The sequence below is a fragment of the Procambarus clarkii genome, chromosome 52, assembly GCF_040958095.1.
Source record: "Procambarus clarkii isolate CNS0578487 chromosome 52, FALCON_Pclarkii_2.0, whole genome shotgun sequence".
In the NCBI taxonomy this organism is placed as follows: domain Eukaryota; kingdom Metazoa; phylum Arthropoda; class Malacostraca; order Decapoda; family Cambaridae; genus Procambarus; species Procambarus clarkii.
Genome location: NC_091201.1, coordinates 30,124,144 through 30,137,154, shown reverse-complemented (window position 1 = coordinate 30,137,154; position 13,011 = coordinate 30,124,144).

The window sequence follows — 13,011 nt, the reverse complement described above, 5'->3', positions numbered from 1 at the left end:
ACTGCACTTGAATGGGGAGAAAGACTGAATTGGATTTGGTGGGAAAAGTGTACTGGAAGTGCTGGGGGGGGGGGGGGGGGGAGTGTGTAGTAAAGTTTTAAAGACTGTGTTTTACAGTCTCCGTGGTGTAGTGGTAAGACACTCGCCTGGCGTTCCGCGAGCGCTATGTCATGGGTTCGTATCCTGGCCGGGGAGGATTTACTGGGCGCAATTCCTTAACTGTAGCCTCTGTTTAACGCAACAGTAAAATGTGTACTTGGATGAAAAAACGATTCTTCGCGGCAGGGGATCGTATTCCAGGGACCATAGGATTAAGGACTTGCCCGAAACGCTACGCGTACTAGTGACTGTACAAGAATGTAACAACTCTTGTATATATCTCAAAAAAAAAAAAAAAAAAAAAAAAAAAAAGTTGTGTGGAGGCTGCTGGGGGGGGGGGGGAGATGGGGACACCAGGCCCATTACCATCCTCCCTCCCCCCCCCAACCCACTCGCAACACAAATACTCTTGAAGAAGAAACAAGCAAACTAAATTCTGGTAATTTCCGAAACTTTTGCGGTAATTATCTTACGCTAAAGCGGTGTTTGTGCGTCTTTTTTTTATTAATTATAATAAGTAATTAAATAGGCTTTCTTAATATGCAGAGAATGACGCTATAATGACAAATGACAAATTTGGGGAAATTTTATACGGGGAGTTGTTCTCACTGATTCTAGAGGATATTGAGATAACCAGAGATGAAGGAGGCTGCACCTCAAGGAGCCAGACACGGGTAAGGCACTGGTTGAGATATCACCGTTTCTACTAGAAGACTGAGCAGGTGACATGTCTACTTGCTATAATCCACTTAAATAATAAGCCGCTGGGAACAGGAGAACTACCAGAGGTAATTACCAGGAGAGAGAGTACTAAGCCATATGTGAGAGAGAGTACTAAGCCATATGTGAGAGAGAGTACTAAGCCAGTGTGAATATTCATCCCATCCTTGTCTTTGGGAGGTAGTTACAGTAACGATAACTTACTATAAGTAACGGCGCCGTGGAAAGGGGGGGGGGACCTGCTGCTTGGGTAACAGCTTCTCCGTATCAATCTACCCTGGCTTTGCGCCCTGGAGAGGCCACACCAGAGCGCAACTCCATAGTCTCCTGAGACTGATGGGTGCCTACCCTACAGTAACGATGAGGACAGTATATATACCGACCTACAGCACAATTAGAAAGTAAAAATCGGTACCATTGAATTTGGACAAAGCAGAAAAGATTTGATATTTATGTTGCAAAGACAAACTACCCTAACGTAACCATTCTAGGCCTAATACACGATATCTAAGGCCTATAGAGTGCATATGTGTGCTACACTAGGCCTAGGAATATTAAAGTTTGTTTTTAGCTTAATTTTTCGGACTCTATAAAGTGAATAGAACAAAATACTACTAATTGCTTAGAACGTCAATCTGTGTACTATGGTGCACATAGTTATAAAAACTACTATGTAAACAGGAGGATGGGTTGGAATATGCAACACTTATAAAGGATGTGAAATTAAGCATTTGGGGTAGGATGGAGAGGGAATGGTGCCCAACAACTTGAACCGTCGGGGATCGAACGGCGACCTGCAAGAAGCTATGCATCGCTGTGCTGACCAGTCCAAGTGGTTGGGTGAGAACTACCAGAGTGTTGGAAGACAGCTAATATCGGGCAAATGTATGTATAAGGGGGAACAAGAGAAAATAAACCACAGGCAAGTATTGTGTCTTGTTTACAAACCATACACAGTGATGGAGAATACCATAAACATGAGACCAGCAGAAGGCAACACTAACAGTGTCAGAGATGCCAAATACTCTCACACAAACTTGATACAGTTTGTCGTGGCACAGTCGCTGACCCTGTCGTGGCACAGTCGCTGACCCTGTCGTGGCACAGTCGCTGACCCTGTCGTGGCACAGTCGCTGACCCTGTCGTGGCACAGTCGCTGACCCTGTCGTGGCACAGTCGCTGACCCTGTCGTGGCACAGTTGCTGACCCTGTCGTGGCACAGTCGCTGACCCTGTCGTGGCACAGTCGCTGACCCTGTCGTGGCACAGTTGCTGACCCTGTCGTGGCACAGTCGCTGACCCTGTCGTGGCATAGTCGACTAGAGTATGCCTGCAAACACCCAGCGCACAGGTTCGAATCCTCATCACGGCTCCTGTGGATTTGTTCACTGATACAGTTCTATTACTGGGCGATCGAACTCGGACAAGAACCAGGAAGGGTGTGCGAATTGTATATTTTGGATTGTCAGAAAGCCTTTGACCCCCCCCCCCCCCCACAGGAGACTATTTCCCAAATATGAGAAATAGACATGAGTAACAGCATGTTTTCCAGTATATAAAGAACATCTGCAACAGAATACTGAGTCACAGTAAAAGGAGAGAGTCTCAAAGTGGGTGTCTCACAGGCGGGACCAAAGAGACAAAGCTCAACCCACGCAAGCACAACTAGGTGAGTACAGGGAGTCAAATCCTTTTCCTAATATGTGAACAACTTTCCAGAGGAGACAGAATTCTTTCCCTCAACGTTTGCTGATACAAAAATGTTGAGGAAGGAACAGACATACTATTGAAAACTGAAAGAAACTAGAGAATGACCTGAGCAATTAAAGAATGATCCAGCAATAGATTAATAGAGTTTAACTCAAGAAAATGCAATGTAATGCAACAGGGTTCCGGTAATAGACGATCGAACACAAGATACCATATGAGACTGGAAACCCCACTTGGTATCGGTGAAAATAAATTAAGGGTTACTATTATATGGAGTCTGTCATCAGAAGGCCACATCAAACAAATATCATTTGAACATGGAAGGAAAAGAACTGCCTTTAGGAGCCTAAATCAAAATATGTTGTTCAGGATCTTGTATGTCAGACTAACGTGGAGTCATAGTCTCGTTAAACACAAAATTAACCTTGAGAAGTTCAGTGGTATGATATCAGAGTTGTCCCCGAGTTGAGAGGATTGAGTTACAAGAAAAGTCTAATAGGATTAGGCACTTAACGTCACTACAAGAGAGAAGAATCAGGGGCGATATGATTATCACACAAAAGTATTACTGAAATTTGAAGGGCAAACAAGAAAAACCAATTTAACATTCGTGGTACCCGAACTAAGCGTTCAAGTGAGCCACAGAATCATTCTAAAGAATTTTGTCCAGTATCAGACATGATGAACAGATAGAAAGCACTAAGAAGTAAGGTGGTTAAGTCTGACTCTATACACAGCTTCAATTATGGGAATGGCAGATTCCAAATTGGTCCCGGAACCTGCACACAAGCTTATTAAAGGTTGAAAGGTGGGATTAATGAATTCAAGCGGAACCACCGTAAGCACAAGTAGATGAGTACAACCACACACACACACACACACACACACACACACACACACACACACACACACACACACACACACACACACACACACACACACACACTGTCATATGTAGATATGACAGAGCCCGATGTAGATATGACAGAGCCCGATAGGCTCAGGAATCTGTACACCTGTTGATTGACGGTTGAGAGGCGGGACCAAAGAGCCAGAGCTCAACCCCCGCAAACACAACTAGGTGAGTACAACTAGGTGAGTACACACACACACACACATTCCAAGACCACACGAAGGCTATGTCAGGTAGGCAGGAAGAGAAGCCACCTCCCCGGGGTCCACCCACACCACCACCTTGTGGTCGGAACTGACCTCCAAGTGAACGATCCCTGACCGCTCGTCACCCATCACAACTCCCAGAAGGTCTATTGACCTGTGACTACGTGATGCTGATGGAGACCTATGACGTCATTATACCCTTAGCTTCATGTGACGTCACTATACTCAAAGCGTCAAGTGACGTCATAACATGCGAGCTCCAATCAGCAGTTGGCAACACAAACTCCGCTTGATTGGTACTGAAAACTCTGCCACAAATGTTTCTTTTTTTTATCTGGTAAAGATTGAGTGTTGTGAGTTTACATTTTCCAGGTGTGTGAAGGAGCGGATGTGTGGAGGCGCCAAGCGTGGCGAGAACAGCTGACCGTGGCCTCCCACTCTCTACATGAGCTATAAGTAACTAGTTCTGCTAGTACCTTTAGTAAATATTCCTTTCTAGTGTTTCAGGTAGGTGATCCTACTAGTCCTACACGTAACTAGTCCTCCTAGTGCCACCTAGAACTAACTAAGCTCTCCACCCACTTTCGCATACAGAGTGGTAGACGGTTGGAACAAGTTAGGTGAGAAGGTGGTGGAGGCCAAGACCGTCAGTAGTTTCAAAGCGTTATATGACAAAGAGTGCTGGGAAGACGGGACACCACGAGCGTAGCTCTCATCCAGTAACTACACTTAGGTGATTACCCCTTTCCCCATGAGTAGATATTTCCATTTATGTCAAATAAATCATACAAATGCGCAGGTAAATGGCGGGAGTAAGGTCAACACTCTACAAATCGTAGATAACACATCTACGATTTCATTTCCGACTTTATTAAAATCGTTCAGGTGGGTGGGATTGGTTACAGTTTATGTTTCTTATAGACTTTAACAATGGCCTGCCCCAGCCAGCCTATGTTGGTCCCGTACCCCAGTGCATTCTCCCTGCATATTTGAGTGAGGCTAGCTCCAAGCATCTGGCCTCCGACCTTGGACAGACAGGCAAACACATTCTTTCATATATATATATATATATATATATATATATATATATATATATATATATATATATATATATATATATGTATATGTATATGTATATATATATTGGTATATGTGCTTCCTTGCAGGGCAGTAACATTCTCTCCCACACGAGTGGTGTCGGGGACGGTCACGGTCATTCATATAACAGATCACAAAATTGTCCTGGTGACTTTCACCCGCGTGACGCAAAAAATATGTCATGCACCTTTGCGTCCTAGTTCGAGTTCCTTGCGTCCCTTCACGGCCGCTAGTTCTACCCTTCGTCAGCAGGATGGCTGTGTGTGTGTGTGTGTGTGTGTGTGTGTGTGTGTGTGTGTGTGTGTGTGTGTGTGTGTGTATGTGTGTGTGTGTGTGTGTGTGTGTGTGTGTATATATATAGATGCTGTGGGTCCCTCCTCGCTCCCACTCATCTCCTAGTCGTGGAGTGAGATGCTGTTGATATTATGTGGCTGAGTGAAGGAAGCTGTGTGATCTGCGTCTTCGTTAGGTGTATCATGGCTTTTGTGACGTTGTCTGCCTCTTTTGAAGCTAACAGCCTCGTTTGTTAATGTGTATGTCGTTAACAAGGTGCTTAATTAACGAGCGAACACACGCACACACACACACACGGTTAAGCCCAAGATTAGAAAGAGGTGATTGAGAACATCGTCTGACAATTTCACACACACATTCAAGATAAAATATAGGATGTTTTATAATTTATATATATGTCACAAATCCCCACAGACACCAGTCAGAAGATACAATTAACAATTGACTACAAAAACAAGAAGACGTCCAACCTACTTATGAATAACTCTCCAGACACCAAACAGAACGCCTTACAAGAGACTAACGTCGTCTATGCCTTCACATGTCCGCTTGGGGACTGTCAGCCTCAAAGATCTCAGTATATAGGCAAGACCACAATGTCTCTCTAGGCGATTAACAATGCACAAGCAACAGGGCTCCATCAAGGAGCATATAATCTCCACACACAACCAGACCATCTCCAGAAACATCTTAACAAGCAACACTGAAATAATCGACAGATATAACGACAACAGAAGACTCGACATCAGCGGGGCCCAACACATCAAAAAGTCAAGACCAGCAATCAACAACCAGTTAACACATAATTATATTCTACCCAACTTCAAGACCCCGAACCAACACAGAGACAGTAGAAGTAAGAGCATAAGCTGTTTATGTTCATTTATGTAATAGCCTATTAATATCCATTATGGTTCATCCACTTATTCATCTCAATCACGTCCTGTACCACCTCACCCTAAGAGAATAAATGCCTTTGCAAAAGCATGGTAAATTTGTCTGAAAATGTAAGGAGTATCTTGTGAAACGCATCCCTAGCGTTAGATCATAATAAATTGTGAAAATGAACTTTTGAGAGTTAATTTTTCAACTTCCCTCGACAATGAAGAAAAACATAAGAAATATTGAGAAGATTCATGTTGAATCATTAATCTTACCCTTACGGTCATATTCAACAACATATGTCTACAAGAAAGAAAAATTTACCAATATATTTATATATATATATATATATATATATATATATATATATATATATATATATATATATATATATATATAAAGAGAGAGAGAGAGAGAGAGAGAGAGAGAGAGAGAGAGAGAGAGAGAGAGAGAGAGAGAGAGAGAGAGAGAGAGAGTAGCAGTAGTAGTATAGTATAAAATGATAAAGCTATCTAATACATTATATATGAGTTCATTTTTTTGGGAGTTAAAACTAACGTAGAAATATGACCAAACCTAACCTAACCCAACCTTCTCTTCCTAACCTAACCTACCTAACCTAACCTAACCTACCTACCTAACCTAACCCAACCTACCCTTCCTAACCTAACCTACCTAACCTAACCTACCTAACCTAGGTAACCTAACCTATCTTAACCAAAGCTAAACTAACATAATTAAGTCAGTAATTTATGTTCGTAATATAATATAATATTATTTCAAATAAACCCAATTAATTTGTTTTTGTAAATAACAAAAAACTACTCTACTTATTATGCAAATCAGGCCTTGCATACTAGGCCGAGAAGTACATTCTGGCTATTCGGTATGACATATATACTTTGAAGCTGGCCACACACATCTCGGTGTATATATTCATTCTTTCTCATCTTTATACTGTACATACACCTGTATGTATGCATACCTGTTTATACATATACCTGTTTGTTCATATACCTACGTGCACATATACCTATATGTGCGTATACCTGTATGTAGATATTGTAAAATGTGTGTTTGGGTGTGAACCATTTGGCTCAATTATACACCTAGGGAAAAAAGATCGTGTATAGAAAACGAGGTGTGTGTGTGTGACGAGAGTGGCGTCATTAAGGAGTAACTATCACAAAGTGGTGGCGTGTTGACACGCAATCTAAATCCTTTTGAAGTGAGATTCCTCTTGAATGAATTGTGTGTTCAAAGAGAGTTTGGCTTTGTTTCTAAGTTCTAACGTTAATTACTAACCTACATATATGCTGTTACTAAAGCTCATATAAAAAATGTTATATATAATGTAATTTTGATTACATATCAATATACATATTATATATCTGTAAAAATGATTATATTACTGTACTCTTGTGTATTTACTGTTTATGCCTGCTGGATCGAGCTGTTAGCTCTTGGGTCCCGGCTTTCTTCCCGCAGGTTGTCTAATGTACTGACTCCCGACTTCATCATATCTACAACATACATTGCTCTGTAAATTTTAAGGTTACGGGTAAAATTACAGACCAAAAAAACAAATGATTAGGGTTATGTTGACACAATAATGAATAAAATATATTATGATAATACATCAGTCATTGAAGTTTTATTTCATCCCTTCTGTTAAATAACTTTTAGCTTTTAACAAGCTTTGTATCGAATTTTGGAAAGTTGAGCTCATCAGAGTTAACTGCTCATTCAGATAGACTATATACACCATGTATATTATTCATCACGTGTATATGTTATATACCTCATGTATATATTACTCACCTGGTGTATACATTCTACACCTTGTATACACATTGTACACCTCGGGTGTACATTATACACCTCGTGGATATATTATACACCTAGTGCAAACATTATACACCTCTTGTATACATTATACACCCCGTGTATACATTATACACCTCGTGAATACATCATACAGCTAGTGTATACATTATACACCTCGTGTATACATCATACAGCTAGTGTATGTCACCAACCACACCTTCAAGGCCTTGTAAGGCAAGGTGACGAGAGGAGAAAACCCGCAAGACGGGTTCTTTCCCAACGTCAAGAAACTGCCGTATTAAAGTGCCCCTCCTTATCCTAACCTACCAGAGGACCCAAAACAGAAAACGGGACATAGCGTATCACTTTCGGGAGCCGCTCACCCTTTCTAGTACGGCGATTTTGGGCCTTTACGTATACGTAAAAAATGCGACGGTGTGTTAGGAGGCCGGGTTGAATAGGTGACCATTGTGAGGTAAGCCTTGCGTGTGAAGGTGTAACGTAACGTGCTGTAACGTGTTGTAACGTGTTATAACGTGTTATAACGTGTTGTAACGTGCTTTAACGTGTTGTAACGTACTGTAACGTGTTGTAACGTGCTTTAACGTGTTGTAGCGTACTGTAACGTGTTGTAACGTGCTTTAACGTGTTGTAACGTGCTTTAACGTGTTGTAACGTACTGTAACGTGTTGTAACGTGCTTTAACGTGTTGTAGCGTACTGTAACGTGTTGTAACGTGCTTTAACGTGTTGTAACGTGCTTTAACGTGTTGTAATGTGTTGTAACGTGTTGTAACGTGTTGTAATGTGTTGTAACGTGTTGTAACGTGTTGTAATGTGTTGTAACGTGTTGTAACGTGTTGTAACGTGTTGTAACGTGTTGTAATGTGTTGTAACGTGTTGTAACAGTGTGACGTGTTCACTGTGACGTGAACTAATAATATCACGTGTAGCTTGTGACGTAACGTAAGAATGTGACGTAACACTGTGACGTAATCCTCTCAGATCATTAGTTTCCTCCTCCCAATCATTTATGCCAATCACTAATCCAGTATGTCTGCTACCATGACTTCGTATATAATACTGCATTATGTCTGAAATTACAAATGCCTCGACATGTTGGGCAGAATCGTTTTGTCAATGTTTTCTTTCACCTCATGCACCTGTTCACCTAGCAGCAACGTTTTATATATATATATATATATATATATATATATATATATATATATATATATATATATATATATATATATATATATATATATATATATGTCGTACCTAGTAGTCAGAACGCACTTCTCGGCCTACTATGCAAGGCCCGATTTGCCTAATAAGCCAAGTTTTCCTGAACTAATACTTTTTCTCTAATTTTTTTCTTATGAAATGATAAAGCTACCCATTTCATTATGTATGAGATCAATTTTTTTTATTGGAGTTAAAATTAACGTAGATATATGACCGAACCTAACCAAACCTACCTAACCTAACCTTACCTATCTCTATAGGTTAGGTTAGGTTAGGTAGCCGAAAAAGTTAGGTTAGGTTAGGTTAGGTAGGTTAGGTAGTCGAAAAACAAATAATTCATGAAAACTTGGCTTATTAGGCAAATTAGGCCTTGAATAGTAGGCTGAGAAGTGCGTTCTGGCTACTAGGTACGACATATATATATATATATATATATATATATATATATATATATATATATATATATATATATATATATATATATATATATATATATATATATACATATATATATATATAAAACGTTCTTCCTCCGGAACGTTTTCGAACGGGAACGTTTACGAACGGGAACGCTTACGAACGGGAACGTTTACGAACGAGAACGTTTACGAACGAGAACGTTTACGAACGGGAACGTTTACGAACGGGAACGTTTACGAACGAGAACGTTTACGAACGAGAACGTTTACGAACGGGAACGTTTACGAACGGGAACGTTTACGAACGAGAACGTTTACGAACGGGAACGTTTACGAACGGGAACGTTTACGAACGAGAACGTTTACGAACGGGAACGTTTACGAACGGGAACGTTTACGAACGGGAACGTTTACGAACGAGAACGTTTACGAACGGGATCGTTTAAGAACGGGAACGTTTAAGAACGGGAACGTTTACGAACGGGAACGTTTAAGAACGGGAACGTTTACGAACGGGAACGTTTACGAACGGGAACGTTTAAGAACGGGAACGTTTAAGAACGGGAACGTTTACGAACGAGAACGTTTACGAACGGGAACGTTTACGAACGGGAACGTTTACGAACGGGAACGTTTAAGAACGGGAACGTTTACGAACGGGAACGTTTAAGAACGGGAACGTTTACGAACGGGAACGTTTACGAACGGGAACGTTTACGAACGGGAACGTTTACGAACGAGAACGTGGCGACTTGAAACAGTGAGAACCGGAGAACCCACAAGGTTCCACTCGGGTTGTGGAAGGCCATCGTGAACCACCCCGGAAACTGTACTTTTCACACCCATAGGCATTACTTCCTCATGTTCCCCCTGACTCGTCTGCACATATGTGGAAAGATATGTACGCGCGTGTCTCTAAATGTGTGTACTCACCTAGTTGTACTCACCTAGTTGTGCTTGCGGGGGTTGAGCTCTGGCTCTTTGGTCCCGCCTCTCAACCGTCAATCAACTGGTGTACAAGTTCCTGAGCCTATTGGGCTCTATCATATCTTCATTTGAAACTGTGTATGGAGTCAGCCTCCACCACATCACTTCCTAATGCATTCCATTTGTCAACCACTCTTGACACTAAAAAAGTTCTTTCTAATATCTCTGTGGCTATTAGAAAGAACTTTTTTTTGTGTGTGTGTGTGGGTGTGAGTGTTTGATTAGCAATGTGAAGGCTGCAATTGGTGGCGACATAAGAAAAACACACACACACACACACACACACACACACACACACACACACACACACACACACACACACACACACACATACACACACACACACGCACACACACACACTCAAACACCGTGACACACACCAACCGGACTGGACGGGGCCACACGTGTCAGAGGGCCGAGCTCTGACCTTCGCGGTTCCAATACAGAAACCAAAAAGTGTACTCAAAATGCTTTTAGTGACATTAGTATTTCTAGATTACTTAGATCTAGATTATATATTTAGATTATTTAGATTGGTTTTTTAGTATTTCTAATGGGACCTGAAGTATGCCTTGAATGCTGGTAGGAATGGGTGTATCTTTACATATGTTCAACATGCTCCACACATGTTCAAAATGTTCCATGTCATGTTGCACGTGAACATGCTCCACGCATGTTGAACATGCTCCAGGCATGTTCAACATGATCCACATGTTCAACAACCTCCACACATCTGCAAGATCCAGACATGTTCAGCAAATTACACAAACGTTCAACATGCTGTACACATGTTCGATAATCTCAACACATGTTCAGAATTCTTCACACGTTCAACATTCTTCACACACACATGTTCAACATGCTCCAGACATGTTCAATATGCTCCCTGCATGTTCAACATGGTCCAGAAATGTTCAGTTATTTGTTTAAACTGTCTCTAAGAGCCTTAATTATGATCAACATGACTACAACCTCACATATCGCTCATAACCTACAACACGCCGTTCAAAACATCAAGGTTTGTAGTGAGAAATATTGAACATTATTGTGTGTACATTAAGTACACAGACGTGCCACAGACGTGCCACAGACGTGCCACAGACGTGCCACAGACGTGCCACAGACGTGCCACAGACGTGCCACAGATATGAAGGAACTATGTAGCACCCGCGTCGTGAACCAGCTTGCTATAGTCATTATAGTTCCGGAAATATGTGGCTGGTGATGCCATGAGCGACCCCGAACAGCTTGCTGGATCTAAGTGTGGTCAATTGGGACCGTAGACTGCACAGCGCTCTGGTTCATGCAGTCGCTGGGAACTGGACCAACTAGCCTGTGACTATTCTCTCATAGCACGGGATCACGACTCACGTCTCTCTAAATCACTCAGTTCCATCAAAATGCAAATTTCTAAATCAAAATGTCACCCACCGGCCAAGACTGACAGTTCTGGCTGAGTTACCCATCTTCCGTCACATTGACGGCGGGCTAGAGACCATGAAGACTGAGGTGCTGGTCAAGCCTGTGTGTGGTATCGATACCTGCTCGTATCTTCCTCCTGCTCGTATCTTTCCCAGCTCGTATCTTCCTCCTGCTCGTATCTTCCCCCTGCTCGTATCTTCCCCTTGCTCGTATCTTCCTCCTGCTCATATCTTCCCCCTGATCGTATCTTTCTCCTGCTCGTATCTTCCCCCAGCTCGTATCTTCCCCTAGCTCGTATCTTCCCCCAGCTCGTATCTTCCCCCAGCTCGTATCTTTCTCCTGCTCGTATCTTCCCCCAGCTCGTATCTTCCCCTAGCTCGTATCTTCCCCCAGCTCGTATCTTCCCCCAGCTCGTATCTTCCTCCTGCTCGTATCTTCCTCCTGCTCGTATCTTCCCCTGCTCGTAACATAAGAACGGCCTTTAGAAACTTATGTAAGGAATCTTTCAGAACATTATATACCACATATATCAGACCAATCCTGGAGTATGCGGCACTAGTATGGAGTCCATATCTAGTCAAGCATAAGACTAAACTGGAAAAGGTTCAAAGGTTTGCCACCAGACTAGTACCCGAGCTGAGAGGTATGAGCTACGAGGAGAGACTACGGGAATTAAACCTCACTTCGTTGGAAAATAGAAGAGTTAGGGGGGACATGATCACCACATTCAAGATCCTCAAGGGAATTGACAGGGTTGATAAAGACCGGCTGTTTAACACAAGGGGCACACGCACTAGGGGACACAGGTGGAAACTGAGTGCCCAAATGAGCCACAGAGATATTAGAAAGAACTTTTTTAGTGTCAGAGTGGTTGACAAATGGAATGCATTAGGAAGTGATGTGGTGGAGGCTGACTCCATACACAGTTTCAAGTGTAGATATGATACCTGTACACCTGTTGATTGACAGTTGAGAGGCGGGACCAAAGAGCCAGAGCTCAACCCCCGCAAGCACAACTAGGTGAGTACAACTAGGTGAGTACACACACACACATCCACACAGGGGACTGGTGGCTGAGTGGACAGCGCTCTAGACTCGTGGACATAGGGACCGGGGTTCGATCCTCGCCGCCGTCGGAAAACAAATAGGCAGAGTTTCTTTCACCCTGATACCCCCCTGTTACCTAGCAGT